The 18736-nt window shown below is 37.3% G+C and overlaps 1 long non-coding RNA gene across 2 annotated transcripts in view; it reads left to right on the top strand.

The window, feature by feature from the left end:
* Nucleotides 1–766: 766 nt before the first annotated feature.
* LOC105883289 (uncharacterized) overlaps nt 767–18736 on the top strand; it is a 60548-nt gene continuing 42578 nt past the window's right edge. For both annotated transcript variants that reach the window (XR_001159744.2, XR_012920605.1), the window contains exon 1: nt 767–856. This is a non-coding gene — a long non-coding RNA (uncharacterized LOC105883289). The remainder of the gene's footprint in view (nt 857–18736) is intronic.

The raw sequence follows: 18736 nt of genomic DNA, 5'->3' as shown, positions 1-18736 counted from the left end.
CTGGAGCTAATATATGATAGACCCTGTGTGATTAGCTAAGGCCTTAGCATTTTATCCTGAGTGTGTTCTTACCGGGAGACCCACTGGTAGGAGCACGAGGAAGGGACAAGTGGCTAGCTAGAAGAAACGGAAAATGGGTAGAAGAAGGCTGAGGCATTGGTGCAGGGGACAAAAGACAGGTGAAAGTAGAAGGTAAGAGAATGTGAAGGCAACAAGCAGAGAGCATCTATAAAGATGGATTATCATTCGGATGTGTCGGGTGGAGGCCCAAGTTAAGAGTCTAAAGCTATGCTATCCAATGCAGTGGCCATTAGCCAGGTGTGGCTAATGAATACTTTTGACACAGCCAGTACAATTTGAGATGTGCTGTAAGTGTAAAATATACACCAAATTTTGAAGACTCCCCATTAAAATGGAATGTAAAATATTTCATTAATAATTTGCATCTTGATTATATGTTGAATGATCATAGTCTTGATATATTGGATTAAGTAAAATATATTATCAAAATTAATCTCACTTGTTTGTTTTTACTGTTTTATTGTGGCTACTAGAAAATCTTAAATTATATATATGGCTCATGCTATATATTTTTTGTTTATTTATTTATTTATTTATTTTTTGGAGACAAGCGTATTTTATCTGCAAATCTCCCCCCACCACAAACAATATAACAGACCAATCCATGGTACCCACTACTAGATGAGTTCCAGGCAGAATGTTGGAGTGTTACCTGGGGTTTGTTGTGGCTACGGGATCCATGGTTACTGGGCAGAGCCCTGTGGTAGCTGCAGTGCCATGGAGGGCTTGTGATGCTAAGTGGAGCTGGGCCCTAGGCTGACCCTTGGGAAGCTGGGTAAGATGGTAGAACTGCTGCCCCGTGACCTGAATCCATGACTCACTTTCCACATCCTCCATGAGAAGACACTGGTGTGTCTACCTCTCATTGCTTATTAGTGGGTGTCTTATTTTTTCTTTTCTTTTCAAATATTAAGGGGGTGCAAGTGTTTTTGTTATATGGATATTTTGTATAATGCTTAAGTCAGAGCTTTGGTGTGCCTGTCACCAGAGTAGTGTTCATTCTGCCCAATAGGTAAGTTTTTATTCCTCATCCCCTCTCCCACCCTCCCCTCTTCTTGGTTTCTCATGCCCTTTATGTCACTTTTTGCCTGTGTGCCCTTCATTTAGCTCCCACATATTAGCGAGAACGTATGATGTCTTGTTTTCCATTCCTGAGATACTTCATGTAGAATAATGATCTCCAGTTCCATCCCAAATTGGTATAAAAGACATTATTTCGTTCCTTTTTATGACTGAGTAGTACACCATGGTATGTATATATACACCATATTTTCTTTGTCCACTCATGAATTGATGGGCATTTAGGTTGAATCTCCATCTTTGCAATTGTGAATGATGCTGCAATAAAATTCAAGTGCAGATGTTTTTTGATAAAATGATTTAGTTTCCTTTGGGGAGATACCCAGTAGTAGGATTTCTGGATCAAGTGGTAGGTCTACATTTATTTCTTTGAGGAATTTCCATACTGTTTTCCACAGAGTTGGTATTAATTTGCAATCCCATCAACAGTGCATAAGCATTCCTTTCTCTCTGCAACCACACCAGCATCTATTGTTTTTGGACTTTTTGATAATGGCCATTTTGATAGGGGTAAGATGGTAACTCACTGTGGTTTTAATTTGCATTTACCTGATAATTAGTGATGTTGAGCATTTTCTCATCTGTTTGTTGGCCATTTGTGTCTATCTTTTAATGAAAAACTTCTTTCTATGTCTTTGGCCCACTTTTTCATGGTTTTGTTTATTTATTTCTTGCTGATTTGTTTGTTCTTGGTAGATTCTCGATAATTAATCCTTTGTTGGATGCAAATATTTTCTCCCAATCTATAAGTTGTCTATTCATTCTGTTGTTGAATATTTTTTTTGCCATGCAGAGGCTTCTTAAGTCTTGTTTATTTATTTTGTTATTGCTATATTTGACTTTGGTGTCTTAGTCATAAATTTTTTGCCTGGGCTGATGTCTAGAAGAGTTTTTTCTACATTTTCTTCTAGAATTGTCATGGTTTCATGCCTTACATTTAAGTCTTTTATCTATCTTGAATTAATTTTTGTATACGGGGAGAGATGGGGGTCATGTTTCATTCTTCTGCTATTCAATTTTCCCAGCACCATTTACTGAATAGAGCTTTCATCTCCTAGTGTAGGTTAGTGTCTGCTTTGTCAAAGATCAGTTAGTTGTAGGTAGATGCTTTTATTTCTGGGTTCTCTATTCTGTTTCATTGATCTACATCTCTACTTTTATAACAGTACCATGTTGTTTTAGATACTATAGACTTGTAGTATAATTTGAAGGCAGGTAAGGTGATGCCTCCAGATTTGTTCTTTTTGCTTAAGATTTCTTTGATTATTTGAGTTCTTTTTTGGTTCTAAATGAAACTTAGGATTATTTTTACTAGATCTGTGAAACATAATGTTAGTATTTTGATGGGGATTTCACTGAATCTGTAAATCACTTTGAGCTGTATGGACATTGTAATTATGTTGATTCTACCAATCCATGAACATGGAATGTATTTTGATTTGTTTGTGTCATCTGCAATTTCTTTCATCAGTAAGTAGTTCTCTTTGCAGAGATCTTTCACCAACTTGGTTAATTATATCCCTAGGTATTTTATTTGTTGCTATTGTGAATGATATTGAGTCCTTGATGGTTCTCATCTTGACTATTATTACTATATAAAAATGCTATTGGTTGGTGTACATTGATTTTGTAACTGAAGACTTTACTGAATTTATTTATCAATTCCAGGAGTCTTTCGGTGGAGTCTGTAGGGTTTTCTGGATACAGGATCATATCATCAACAAACAGGGATACTTTGACCACCTCTTTTCCAATTTGGATGCTCTTTATTACTTTCTCTTTCCTGATTATTTTGGCCAGGACTTCTACCACTATGTTGAATGGAAGTGGTGACAATGTGCACCCTATTTTCCATATGAGGAAACTGAGTTTAGTGTAAACATGGTTCCAAAGCTATTAGGTGCAGTGCTAATGATGCTTAATCTTTAGGGCTCTGCTTTTTGCATGGCCACATTTCTAAGCTTAGCATGTTTCTCTCTGATGAAAGTAGAGAGCACTACCTCCAGCCATGTACCCCAAAGGTCACTTCTGTGCCCTGGAAGTGATCCTGGGGAAGCCACTTTTACCTGTATGTTCTCTCAGCCATACTGACATCTTGTGTCTCATAAAAGCTCAAGTATCAGGGCTCTACCTTGACTCCAAAGAGAAGGATGTGAGAGAGATGCTACTCCACCAGAACCTGCCACTCAGGCTTCATGGCTACCTGCAGGAATGTGCCTTGGGCACATTAATGTAATTTTCTAAACAAAACAGACCCCCTTGCTTTATATCCTGCCCCTGTCCTTTCTTTATCAGCTTTTAAATTAGTCTTTGTTTTCTCCCTTTGTCACCACACTGACCATACAGACTAGTTAATATAGACAGCTGTTAATGAAGGGAAAATAGGAAATACTATTGCCACTATATACCAGGGGCCACAGTATACACTGGGTTCAGATACAAAATTGCCACTCACTACCCTGGCCCTGAGTAACAGTGGGGCTAGGGATACAGGAACACAAGAGCCTCAGTGCAATTTGATACCAGCTAAAATTAGTTCTGCCAGTTTGTAAGAGCTACTGAAGGCTTCCCTGAGAGGGTGATCCTGGGAAGGGAAAAGTCTCCCCCTGCTCTGCAGCTGGACACTGAACACTGCAGAGCTCCCACTGCCCAACCCCTAATCTTACCCAATCTCAGAATTGGACTCATCGCTACTTTTGCCTTGACACTGATCTGAATGCTCTCGTAGCTGTGCTCTGTAAAATCAGTGCAGCTGTTTTGATATCATGTTCTTGTAATACTAATGAGAATTATTTCCTGTGGCTTCCATTATAATTATCATCTTCCTTCATCATCATCTTCAGGCTTGCTAACAATAGCATTTATGCCAACATGTTTTGTCTGTACAGAACTACATCTAGTTTTCTTTGTCCAAAAGGTAAGAGTCAAGCTCCACACTTGGTGAACCATCCAGAAATAAAACTTGGGATTCTTTTAGCTTCTTCTCCAGGGAGGTAGCTAGGGGAAAAACCTGTAGGAAGCCATGTGACTTTCCAACCTTCCTGTGAGGGAGGAGAAGCAGAAGCAAACTGCTGAGGAAGTGCTTGTATCTGGATAGATTTTTATCTTCTTGTATTAAAACTTTCTCATGCTTTAAATTCCCAGGGAGAATGTAGACAATGTGAAGGTTGTGCTGGAAGGTAAATTAGAGACAGAACTTCCCCAATAACATCTTGTTGTTAGGAAGGAGCAAGTTCCATGGGAAAGGGGTAATGGAGGGGAAGGAAGAAGCATTCCTTTATCATTGCAAATGAAGCATTGAGGCAGTCTTGTTTTGGCCATTCCTATTCTCTATGTCTCCGGAAATATCCATTTCTGAAGGTAAAGAGAAATCTATTTTTGCAATAAGAAGTTAGATGCTAAATCCCTTTTCTGCTTCAGTTTTTTTTTTTTTTTGTCAGTTTATTTGATTTTTGGCTTTGCTATGTTGTATGGTACACGTTCTCACGATATACATCTGAAAACTTCCTTGAATCCTGGCTTGCCCCTATGGTGTCGGCACAACCTTACTAGTCAATCTTTCTGAGACTTATTTTCCTCATATGTAAATTAGGGAAAAAATAACTAAGAGAGTTTCTTTGAGACTAAATGATAAAATCCTTATAAATCCTTACAGAATCCTTATAAATCTTGGCAGAAGCTGCTTTCAGAGTCCATCCACAGTATATTCTCCCCTTACATAATAATTGATGGGAAATTATGATTCATCCAGGAACTCCATTTCCTACCTCTCTTCAATTTCGAGGAGGTCATGTGCCTACCTCTGGCTAGTGGTTTGTGAGTGGAATTGCCATGTGCCACCTTGGGTCCTGGTCGATTAAGCATACTTGTATACCTTCCTTACACTTTCTTCACTCCATCTTTTCATGGGACGACCCCAGTGAATCTTGGAGGTATAAAATGAAAGTAAATGCTTCTCTAAGTCAACCTTCACCTGAATTACCCAAAAGATCCTAATCACACAGGACATTTCAGGAGTTAGAAGAAAGAAAAATCTTTTATTGTGTTAAAACACTGAGATGTTCAAATCATTTTTTCATAAAATTAGCATATTCTGATTAATAAATGGAGTTATTTTTATTTCTACAGGTGAGTCACTAATGTATTATTAACATCACTTTACATTTTATTTATACACTACCATCACCACATAGGTGACAGGCTTTAACATTATTTAGTGTTAATAAGAGCTGTCAAGAGGTTTTTCAGTAAGTAGGAAGAAAGTTGTCTAAGAACATTAAAAAACTTTATGAGGGTAGAAATGATGTCTATCTCTTTTTCACCATTTTATTAGTGCTTAATATAGTGTAGGTGCTTAATAAATATTTATTAATTGAATGATACATTAGCCAGGATTGTATAACTACTGCATAACAAATATACTTAAAATCTCAGTGGTTTAATACATTAGAACTTCATTTTTTGCTTATATATCAGTTCAGTATGATTCTTTGGTGGGTTACTTTCCTTGTGGAGATTCAAGGCAGTGAGATCCTTTCAAATTCTGACTCTAGCGTCTCATAGAGTCTTAGAGTCCTTTGCTACATCATTTTTATACATCTGGTAAAAGGAGAAAGACCATGCAGGATCATGAGAAAAGATTTTAGTGGCCTGGCCAGGAAGTGGTGCATTTCAATTCTGCCACATCCCATTGGCTAGAACTCATCCACATGGTCACATCCAGCTGCAAAGAAAGTTGGGAAATGTAGTCCAACTATGTACCCAGGAGGAATGTATTAGTATACTACTGTTGCTATAACATATTGCCATAAATTTAGTATATTAAAACAGCACAACTCTATTATCTTTGAGTTCTGGCAGTCAAAAATTTTAAAATAAAGGTGTTGGCAGGACTGCATTCTTTTGGAGGCTCTCACAGAGACTCCATTTATTTTCCTTTTCCAGCTTTAAGAAGCTGCATGGGTTCATTGGCTCATGGCCTCTTTCTTAATCTTCAAAGCCAACAGTGTAGCACCTTCAATCTCTCTCTCTATGTGACCTCTGCTTCTATTATCATATCTCCTTCTCTTACTCTGACCCTACAGCTTTCCTCTTATAAGGACCCTTATGATTATATTCAACCCACCCAGAAAATCTAAAATAATATTCCCATCTCAAGACTCTTAACTTAATCACTTCTGCAAATTTCATTTGTCTATATAAGGTAGCATATTCATGGGTTCTAGGAATTAGCATGTGAATATCTTAGACATCTTTGGGGGCCCTAATTCTGTTAACCACAAGAGAGAAACAGTTTGTGTACAAAAAATAAACAGTTTGTGATAAATATATAGCAGTCTCCATGACAGATGAACTAAATTATGATAAGATAACAAGCATTGCTCAGAGTAGACAGGGAGATCATCTTTGGCTTTTTTCAACAGATTACAGTGCCCTAGCAAAGTGACTAGAATTTAAAGAAGATTTACAGCCTGAGAAATTCAAACAATAATAAGATAGGGTTTCAACTTGGAAGAAATAGAACAACTGTCCAGCTTTTGGTAATAGAAAGTAATGTGAGGGTTTACATTTTTTAAATTTTTAATTATTTTAGGTACATAATAGTTGTGATGTTTTGATACAGTCATACAATGTGAAATAGACCAAGCACAGAAAGACAAATTTAGCATGTCTTACTCATGTGAGAGCTAAAAATTAAAAAAAAGAACAAAAAACAAAAAACATTGATCTCATGGAGACAGAGAGTAGAATTATGTTTTTTAACAAGAATGATGGTTTTTAACTGGCAGTAGACTGTTGTTAGATGACCTTTGGCTGGCTCTCTTGTCGAACATAAATACAAGAGTCTCTGCTTTAAAATTTCTTCCAAGACACAAGCCATGTTTTACACATAATGCTTCAAGTCTTGAACTTGAAAAACCAACAGGCTTAGAGCAAAACATACCCAGAAGGGCAAAATATATTTAACACTGTGTTAAATTTACAAATCCTAATTTAAAAATATTTGTGTTTACAAATTAAAAAACTTTCCTAACACTAAATAAGTATCCTTATTAACTTTTGGCAGGAACCTGCTGTTCTTTATTTGAGGAAAACAGACCTAGAAAGAAAGGTTTGGAAATATTAAAGCGGAAAAATAGACTTTACAAGAAAAACCACAAAAACATTATGACTTCATCAACTTTGCATATATATATAGCAGCAAATTTTCTACAGTCATGGGAATAAGAACTCTAATTATCTCTCAATTTCACATTAGAGATGTTACATTGAACTAATTTTATAAAAATAACACCTCTTTTTATTCTTTTCAAATATTTGGTTAAATCTGAATTCAGTGGTTCTTTTGCATTCTCATAAGAATGCCTTAATGTAGTACTCTTAGTCGAGCTTCTTAGTCACTAACAACAAAATCCACTATAGTTATTAATCAGAAAGATGTATGAAATGGTATTAAACATTTTATTGGGATTTCAGACTTAGATGTTATTCAGTGAAGAATGATGCAGCCAAACAAACCAAACCATTCCATGAAGCTCTCTACTAAAAACATTGCTGCTGATACCACCTAACACTTAGCAATATGATACCAAGACCTAGACCTTACAGTGTTCCCTATGGTCCAGAATAACCAGACACCTGCTTGCCAACAGTTGTATCTCCTCATTTGGAGCCTTGCTTCAATTTGTGTCCTTCCCCTCTAGGAAATGTGGTATTGTGTCTGTGTGGTAAAACTTAGCTCACCTGTGGAGTTTCAGCTATTGTGTCTGAGTGGTAAAACTTAGCTCACCTGTGAAGTTCTAGCCATTGTGTCTGTGTGGTAAAACTTAGCTCACCTGTGGAGTTCTAGCCATTGTGTCTGTGTGGTAAAACTTAGCTCACCTGTGGAGTTCTAGCCATTGCGTCTGTGTGGTAAAACTTAGCTCACCTGTGGAGTTCTAGCCATTGTGTCTGTGTGGTAAAACTTAGCTCACCTGTAGAGTTCTAGCCATTGCATCTATGTGGTAAAACTTAGCTCAGCTGTGGAGTTTTAGCTATCGTGTCTGTGTGGTAAAACTTAGTTCACCTGTGGAGCTCTAGCTGTTGCATCTGTGTGGTAAAACTTAGCTCACCTGTGGAATTCTAGCTTCATGAGAATTTTAAAATGTAATTTCTGGTTAACGGACTCTATGGTTTAGGAAGGCATGCTATAATCTGTTCTGAGCCAGGCAATCTATAGTAGATACCATAAGTATAGTGAGCCCTCATATCTGCAAGTTCTGCAACCATGGATTTAACCAATGAAGAGCAAAAACATTAAAAAATAAAAGTTAAAAATAACAACACAACAACAAAAAGTAATACAAATAGAAACAACACAGTATAACAATTATTTACATAGAATTTACATTGTATTGTGTATTACAAGTAATCTAGAGATGATTTAAAGTATATAGGAGGATGTTTATAAATTATTTGCAAGTACTACACCATTTCCTATAAGAAACTTGAGCATTCACAGATTTTAGTATCTGAGGGAGTCCCGGAACTAATCCCCATGGACGCTAAGGGATGACTGTATTAGACTTCTCTCTACAGAGTCCCCCTCCCCTAAAAAATAAAGCATTTACTGGACATCTAGAGACATGTATCTGATATTGCATGCTTTTACCATCATGGAGGTTTAATAATAAAAATTACATAGACCCTGGGCACAATGGGCCTCTGCCAGACCCGCAATAATTTTGTGCCTTCTCTGTAAAACTTGGGAACTTGCTACTGCCTCAGACTGAAAAATACTACTTTCTTTCAATGCAATTCCATGTTTATGTTAGTATTGAGTTTTAGAAATCAGGAAAAGAGGAGAGTTTTAGTCCCAAATATTGTGGAATGTATCTATGTGTGATAGGGTTGGTGGGGATAGCAACCCATGGCAGTCCAGATATTGGGAGTCTAGATGTGTCCCTCTTTCCTCCAATCTCTTGTTGCCAATGAGGACATGAATCAAGCATGGAACTTGTCAAGGGAATGGAGGAAAAAAGAAATCCTACTAACACACATTCATGTAATAGAAGACTCATGCATTTGGAAAGCACTTCTTTACGTACTCTTAAGATTCCTGGGAGGTAAGCAGCCACAAGGGAAAAGAGTCACGATTACCTCCATTTTAAAGACAGAGACACTGAGGTACAGACTGAGTTGTTCAAGTTCATAGAGCTAGTAAAAAAAAAAAAAAAAAAAACTAAACAAAAACCCAAATTCATATTTTCTTATTATAAGCCTAGTACTCTTTGGACCATCTAAATTTGCATGATACTGGAGAGAAGGGAAAGTGCTTGACTGAAATGAAGAAAATAAATAAAATTATACTAAAATAAAAAAAAGAGAAAGTACTTGAAATGTTCATTTAGAATTTTCTGTGTGACAGGTACCTCATTAGACACTTTTCATTTATTATCTCATGCTCCCTTGAAACAATCTCCTGGAATAGGTATTATTACAGATACGAACGCAGGTTCAGGTAAATTCCAGAGTCGGCTTCAGAACCAGTTTTTTTTCCAAATGTTTTGATCTTCACTAAGAAATTTGCTCCCACTGTTACTGAAAAATAATTTGTCTGTGAGATGGAGAAGGAAAAGCAGAGGTTCCAAGAAAATGAGGAGGAAACAGAGAAGGAAGAATTGCTGTCAAATTGTCCAAAGATTGGTAACTGACTGTGCGACACATATCAGACTCAGGATTCAGCTCACACATAACTCTTTTCTTTGCTGAAATTTCCTGCCCCACTGATTTCTGGAGATTGCATCATTATCTCAATGGGTGTGGGCAAAAGACTTAGTTGTGGTGAGGCTCTTCCCATCTGTACTAGTTCATTCTACTCACAACTCAAGCCCAATTCCCTCCTCAGTATTTCTGCTACTGATCAAGTATGTCTTGAAGTTGCTTGATTAAAAGCAGTGGAGGGGTAAGCTGGAATTTATCATTTAGGAACAATATAATTAAAACATGGGTGATTGATCTTATACCTATATATGCCCCAATATTTCTCTTTTGAGAGTCCTTCAAAGAGTTAGAGTTGCCATTTGACCCCACAAATCCCCTCCTGTTCATAGCGGCATTATTCATAATAGCCAAAAAGCAGGAAAAAGTGTCCGTCAACTGATGAAATAATAAAAAAGTTATGATATAGCATTCAATGGAATATTATTCAGTCATAAAAAGAAATGAAGTACTGATATATGCTACAAGTAGCTGAACCTTGAAAATATTATGCAAGTGAAAGAAGCTAGACACAATAGACCACATATTGTATGATTCTGTTTATGTAAAATGCCTCCAATAAGCAAACTCATAGTGACATAAAGCAGTTTAGTAGTTGTCAGAGATTACAGGAGGGGACAATGAGGAGCAACTGCTAAAGGGTTTGAGGCTTAATTTGGAAGTAACCAAATTTTCTAAAATTAGAAAGTGGTGACAGGTTCACAAGCCTATGAATATATTTAAAAACACTGAATTCTACACTTAACACATTGACTGCCACACTGAAAAAATAAATTCCTTGGAGCCATGGTGTTTTATTACAAAAATAGAATAGAAACTTTGAATTGTTGTTTTTTATTTTTCTCTGTGCATGAGTTATATGCAACTCGAAAAATAGTTCTCATAGTTCTCAAGGTGAAGAGACGTATATATGCTTCACGAGACCCCAGGCTCAAAACTAGCATGAGTTAAATACAATTCACATGACAGTTAATGTATTAAACAGAATAAACTTTATGGTAAGTAATTATATCTCAATAAAGCTCTTATTTTAAAAATTAAAAATAAATGTTGCATGTAAAAAAAAAAAGAAAAGAAAAAGAAATGTCCCAATTACCCAGTCATATGGAATTCATCAAACATATGGCTGTAACCCTCTAGTGGCATTTAAAAGGATTTTATCCTCACATTGGATATATAGAATTCTTTCCAGAGAAACTCACATTTTAAGTCTCAGAGTAGTGAAGTAAAAATAAACTCTTGAAAAAGTATGATTTGGAAAGAGAAATCTATACATTTCTTTCAATGTGTTTTGATTTGATTTAATTGGCTGCTTTCAAAAAATTTTTTTGGCTTAAGTATTCATTTATTCATTCAAAATATCTTAAAGCAGCTACTATGTGCAGGACACAGAGCTAAGGGCTGTAGGTTACTCAGAGAAATGTAAGGCAAAGTTAATGTTAAGACTGCATAAATGAGGAAACATGTGCCCATGCACTGCTAAAAGTCCTGAGTCAGGTGCTAGGATGCCATTCCTGCCCTGGCCATAGTAGCTGTTACTAATTAGACCCTTTCCCGTTAATCCTGAAGATTGCCTTCAAAATCTTTACTGAATCCTGCTCAACAGACTCTATCTATCACTGAGCACAAAAATAGAAACTTATTGGCCAGATTCATAAAATCCCCCCATTAGATCCAGTGAAGTAAATGATTTCTTCAAAATATCAGAGCTGGTCAGTGCTTATTTAGGTTTCTGGATGCCATGCTCTGTGCCTTTTCTTGAGAAATATTAAATACTAATAAATAAGTAGTAGGTGAATGGTAGAAGTTGTGCTAAGTGATCCATTAATAGAACCTAGAAAGATGAAAGACAAATATGGCCCAGCGGATTGTGACTTCTTGGATGACATGGAGCTTGCAAAAATGGGAGGCAGAGAGGAAGCCATGCCAGGTTCCAGAAAGTGCATGGAAGGGACCTAAGAAGAGAATGACCACAGCATCGGAGATACAGTGGTATCTGCAGGAGGTACACCTTCAGGTGTACCAGAAGACTTCCCTGTCATCATAAATGCAATTGCTAGCTACTGGTACTTGAACACAGAAATTTTGACCTCCGTGCATCTTCACTTAATAAACATATGGCCTTGGCAGAAGTAACACATTATGTTCCTTGGTTTTACAAGTATTTATTGAGCACTTGTTATGTTCCAGGTTCTGGGATAGCCTGGACATTCAAAGAAGAAAAGTAGACAGTCCCTACTGGGGACTTATTACAGGGATGGGCCAACAGTTGTCACTGGTTTTGTGAAGCTCAGGGAATAAGTGTACTTGTCTTCTGCTTTCTTGAGAATTAATTTTTGTGAGAGTGTTGGTAGGGGACAGTGAAGGGAAGTATAATTTGGGGTCAAACTGTTGAGGACCTATAAGCATGATAAATTTGAAATTTATTTCATAAACCACAGAAGGACTTATTAGCAGATAGTCTCAATGACCTGCTTTTAAGGGAGGAGCCTCCAGAATGATCTAGCCCCAGTCTCTTATTTTCACTTAGTGTATTAATTGACAGGGAAAGGCAATACTTTGTCTGGGGCCATACTGCCAGTGAGTGGCTATAAATAGCATCCTAGTGATCTGATTCCTGGACTTGCTTATACCATCCTATCCACATTAATTCCCAAATGTCTGCATGGGTTGGAGCTAGAACTACAGTGACATAGCTGGGCCTTGGTTCCTGACCATCATGCCTGTTTACTTTATTTGCATAAAGCAAATGATGAATACCAATAGCATATGGGCTAACACCACACAGTGCCACCTCAAACTTGCACCTTCCTTTGCTTCATAGAACTATTAGGTTCTTAAGTAGAAAATGTCAGATTCCTTTAAGTTTGACAGTTGATATCTCTGACATTTCACTTTGACACTTCTTGTTTTGTTTTTATTGTGAAGGTACATCCTCAGTCTTTCAAACACATGTTTTGGCTCGTGATTATCCTTGAAATTTTTTTAGAGCAATTTTGTGTAACCATGGATAAGTCAAAAATTCGTGTTATTTTGGATTATGAGTTCCGTCATGGAACCAATGCAGCACAGACAGCCCAAAATATCACCAAAGTGTTTGGGAAGGATGTGGCTAATGAACACAGAGTACATGGATGGTTTGAGAAGTTCTTTTCTGGTGATTTTAATCTTAAAAGTAAGCTACGTGGGTGACCTGAGACCAAGGTGGATAATAATGAGCTGAAACTTGTAGTGGGAAGGAATCCATGTCAACCTATGCATGAATTAGCAGCAAGATTTGACATTATTATTCTAACAGTATTGGACCATTTGAAAAAAATTGGCAAAGTAAAGAAGCTGGATAGATGGGTGCCACATGAATTAAACAAGCATCAGAGGAGACATCATCTCGAAGCTTGCCTTTCTTTGCTGTCACAACATAAAGGCGGGCCATTTCTACACCATATTGTTATGTGAGATGAAAAATGGATTCTTTTTGACAATCACAAGCATTCAGCACAATGGCTGGATAAAGATGAAGTGCTGAAACACCATCCAAAACTGAATATTCATTGGAGAAAGCTATTGGTGTCTGTTTGGTGGTCAATCGCTGGTATTATTCACTACAGCTTCATGAAACCTGGCCAAGTGATCACGGTGGATGTCTACTGCAGACAAATGGATGAAATAATGAGGATGCTTTTGGTTAAGGAGTGGAAATTGGTCAATAGAGACAGGCCAATCCTCTTGCAATACAATGCTGGACCACATGTCTCACAAATGCTGCTGAAACTACAGAAGCCGGGCTTGGAAACCCTCTGGCATCCACCGTATTCACCAGACCTGGCACCACCTGACTACCACTTCTTCCAGGCTTTGAACCACTTCTTTCAAGGAAAAATATTCAATTCTCAACAAGCTGTGGAAAACGCCTTTTGTGATTTCATTGCCATTCGCTCTCCAGGCTTCTTTGCTGCTGGCATAAACAAGCTACTGTTAAGAAGACAAAACTGTGTCTATAGTTTAGGCACATACTTTGATTAATTGTACTGCTTCTTGTTTGAGATATAATTAACTACACTTTTGATTTGAATTCAGACATTTTCATATTTAGTGACAATATTTGGTTGGCAGTGTGCTGGGCCTGGACTTCAAGAAACCAGCTGCATACAGCACATTTCATGATGTTGTTTGTAATTAACATCAAGAAGCTACTCCATAGTGGAGGGGCGAGGGCACTCCCCAGCAGACAGGTGCTGGATTTTTGGTGATAAGGGCAATTTTATGGCTACAATCATTTCTTCGGTCTAAACGAAGAAGACATTTGCAGTTTGTATAATGGTGGTATCTTCTATTCCCTCTGAAGCTTGGGACCCATTGATCACCTGATCTGGTATCTCCTTCAATGAGAATGAATTAAAAATGGAAATTCTTGAAATCCCAACCAGAAACCTTCAGAGAGAAATGAGAAACAATAATGAGATGGAAGCATCTAGTTAACACAATTTAACACAATTAGAAAATTTCCTCCATGGGAAAGGAAAGTCGATTACTTTTAAGAGCAGGGACAAGAATGCTGATGTATAAATTAAGACCCCAGTAGGTATTAGCATCAGTGCGTCAAGTATAGGTAGGCCATGAACAAATTCCAAATGGTAAGGTTCACGCAGCAATCTTTCAGAAAGCCTCCTATTTCTGGCCAGAAGAGGACAGAGGAGTGGTGCTGAAATGCATGCTATGAGTGGGGCAAACAAGGAGTAGAGGGAAGGCAGAGGGTGGCACACTGTTGCTCTGCAGCTCTATGGAACCCAGATGTCACTTAGACCCTTTCTTCCACTGGAGATTTTTTAAAAGCCTGGCTCTCCTTGGTATCCCTACAACTTCCCGGCCACAATTCTATATGGCACCTTCCGTTTTGATCCTGTCTTAGTGAGATCTTCAATTTAGGCACTGTCTAAATCTAGCTTGTTACTCAACTCTACCCTCTTCTCATCCTCATGGCTTCTTAGATAAATCCAGCTCGTGCTTATTTGAATTTTATGGCATCACAGGAAAGGAGAGCTCATTTCATTTTCCCCAACTCTCCACCCTACCTGCCCTGCTGAGTGTTCAACTCATCCAGTCCCCGGCCACAGCTGTGAGATATCTGTGCTGCCTGGCTGTCAGTGACAGGATGGCACACGAGATAGAAAACCAATGGAACTGCCTTTTCAATAACAGAGCCACATTTTAGCTTCATTTATATGATATACAGTGTTTACTCTACCTTCCCCCTGCCTGTCTTCAGGAACAATCACTCTTGGGTGACAGTCAGTGACTTTCACTCAGTCATTTCTCTTCAGTGATTGACTCCCAAAGTAAGTTATTAAACAGATAAACCTTCCCGTTCTATATGGCTTTGATGTTTTCAAGCCACCTTAAAATTATCTTTGAAGTGAAAGATTATGGGAGTGAATAAAAGGTAAATAAAAGAATGAATACATGATATGAAGCCAAAAATGAGTACTTCATTCTTCCTTCTTTACCTGCCATATGAACTTGTAATTAAATATCTGAAATGTTTTAAAAGTGAGGTCAGTGTAACATACATTTTTATTTCTACTATTTTCCTCCTCCACTTCCTAACACTCTGACATTCGTGATAAATGTTGATAAACTCAATATGAAAAAGTTAGTCCCAACAAGAATCTCAGCTGATATTTTCGTTCGTTTGTTGTTTGTTTGTGGTTGTTGAATTTTTTTCCAATACTGTTTGAGAGCTTTAACCTTTTCAGAACTGACATTTTACCCACGATTCTGCATACGAAAAAGTTTTTCTTGGTATTTTAAATTCCTGAAGTGCTTTATACAATTCAGATCTTAAATGAGTTTCTATTTTACAAAGCTACTAGAAAGTGACTATTCTGTTTTCCCAAATGAAGATGGTGCCCCACCTGTGTAGGCTGTGCCAGAGACTGAGATCTTACAAGGTGCCAGGTGTCCTGCTAAAACAGGCTTTAAAGTGTCTTCAAAGAGGTGCTCTTGAGATGGGCCTTAGGTCACCATAGCTAATGTCCCCGCCATGAGGGCCACTGGTGTTTGGATTTATACAAATTGTGTCTCTTTATTCCTTCACAACAGAATGGGTCCCAGTAATCCTTTCCTCAATGAATATTTATACATTCTGTTCAGCAATTATTCAAAGGCTAGTTTGAAGCAGGCTCTACATCAACAACTGGGGATATAAGAATGAGTAAGAGCAAGGTTTTATAGGATCAATAGAAATTCATGGTGAGAAAAGCAGAAAAACAATATCTCCAAGAAGCAGGAGCAGTGGCTGAGTCCTTTACAAACATCACTTTTACTTGATCCAGAATACAATTCTTCTCTCCTGCAAAGATTCTCTCAATCATGTAGGAACATATTTACCTATGGAGGTAGTTTCTGGAGGGAAGATGTGTTTTAGCCTTTCTTATAAGCCTTGCCTCTTTGGAACATCTTTATCCACTGTTAAAGGGTTTTCAACCATTAGGTGTACATTTGAAAGTACTTGTGGCAGGAAACTGAGACTCTTTAAGTCTTCTTCCAATCACATGGCTTAAAGGTACTGATCATTTTTTGTCTAGCACCACAGGCCATGCACCTGTAGAAGAAATACTTTAAACTGTTGAATAATTGTACATAGTTTTCAACTTTACTAACATATTAAGAATGTAAGGCACTTGTAGACATCTTTATTGCTTCTGGGTATAGCTTCACCTGTGGCTAGCATTACCTCCAGATTATTCAGATTCCCTTTACTATTTAAGGCAAATTGAGTCACATTTTTTTTTCATTTCTTGCCAGATTTTTAAAAAATGCCTAACTCATGCCTGTGTCTCCCACACACTGGGTATGTGCCAAGAAAGAGAAACATAACATAGTCTTTGACTTTAAATAGTGAACAGCTATTTGAAGGAGAGAGAAAAGCGTAGAGTGATACAATACAATGTGGTAAGTATTGGTGTAGAATTAATGTATTGCATTTAGAATAACTCGGTTAACATATGTAATGGACAGGAATAATTCCTTCCAAAATCATCTAGATAAAAGGGAGATTGGCTGTATTTTGACCTAGTGTTGAGCAATAGCTCTTGGCTAAGTTGATCAGGATGCTAAATTTCATCGTGATAGTTCTTCTTGGATCTGACCACTTATTTGAAAACCTCCAGCTGAATCACAACAATTCCCATCTGTGGACACTAGGCCATTCCCACAGAAGAGTGCTGTAGAATTCATAAAACCTCTGAAATGAAAGCAGTTTGTCCTTGAAAGAATATTTTTTCTACGGGATTATCACAATTGCTGTGTTGTTTTTTTTCTTTAGAAAGGAAATGGATCAATCTATGTCCTTCTTTAACTTTGAAAGTGATAAAAATCACCTACAAGCAGAACTGTCAACTGAAACTTTGCAGATAAAAATAGAAAACTTCCTGCCAGTCACAAGTTTTCATTCTTCCCTTCATCTTCAGCTCCAAAGAAGCTGAGAAGTCATGAAGCATCCTATAAGCCAAATGCCACATTCCGTTGCAAAGGAGATAGGATTGTGTGAAAAGAAACTGTCTCTTTGAAAATTCAGGAAAAATATATTTCTTTAGATATTTCATATGGAATATATTCTAGGGGGCTCTGCACTGGGCAGTCAAAGGAGAAAAGCAAGAAAGGGCTGAAAGAAAGAGCAAAAAATGACAACTGAAAAGAGAGAAAAAGATAACTGTAAGCATAAAGAAATGAAGTAATAGGACAAAATAGGTGCTTTCAGGGATAAGACAAGTTTGCATGTACATGTAATTAGTATGGGACCTATGATCCCTTGATCTTATTTCTTTTTATACCAACAAAGCAAAGGCAAACCTTGATCTTATTTTTTAATGGGCAAAACTTCAGACAGGATACAAAAGCCACATCATGTAGTATGTTAGATATCTTGCTGGAAAGGACTACTTTTTAAGAACAAGAAAGCAAAATATTATGTGGCAGACAGAGGTTTTTATGAAAGGTTCCCTTTGTGTTGCTTGAGGCTTTTCAAATCTGCCTCTAACTAGAGGATTTGCTGTCAGATTATCCAGATTAATTCACTGAGCCAAGGAATAGTTTCTTCTTTTATCCTGATTTTTAGAAAATTAAACCTAATGTTAAAAAAAAAATAAACCTAATGTTTAAACCCAAAGTCTAGAATAGTCAAGTAAAATTTGTTGACTGTGATTTAAGGAGAAGAATTCAATGGCTTAGACTCACAATTGAGCTCTACTAAGAATCAAAAAGGCTGGTAGAATAGGTGAGAGGGTTTGTTTTTTATTCTAATGAAGATGGGAATACTTCCAGATTTGTTTTACAATGCTTTTAAGAAAAGTAAGTTTTTTTACGTAGTGATTCTTAGTATCACTAGAAACATACATATAATACTAATTAAAAATATAGGTTTGGAATGTGTTGCTTAAAAGAATAATGAAAAATAAACGGAATGGACTATCAGTAGGAAACTGAACACCAGCTTCACTTGAATGGAACGAGTGAAGTATGAAAATGACAGAAAGAATGTTAAGGTTGAAAATTTTTCCTTCTTTAGGTTAGCAAATGCTACTTATAAGACAGGTTTTTTTTGTGTGTGTGTGAGACAGAGTCTCGCTTTGTTGCCCAGGCTAGAGTGAGTGCCGTGGCATCAGCCTAGCTCACAGCAACCTCAGTCTCCTGGGCTCAAGCAATCCTACTGCCTCAACCTCCCAAGTAGCTGGGACTACAGGCATGCGCCACCATGCCCAGCTAATTATTCTATATATATTAGTTGGCCAATTAATTTCTTTCTATTTATAGTAGA

This window comes from Microcebus murinus, chromosome 1, assembly GCF_040939455.1.
Source record: "Microcebus murinus isolate Inina chromosome 1, M.murinus_Inina_mat1.0, whole genome shotgun sequence".
NCBI classification, from domain to species: domain Eukaryota; kingdom Metazoa; phylum Chordata; class Mammalia; order Primates; family Cheirogaleidae; genus Microcebus; species Microcebus murinus.
Note: the sequence above shows the minus strand (reverse complement) of the source record. Positions and strands in the feature narration are given on the sequence as shown.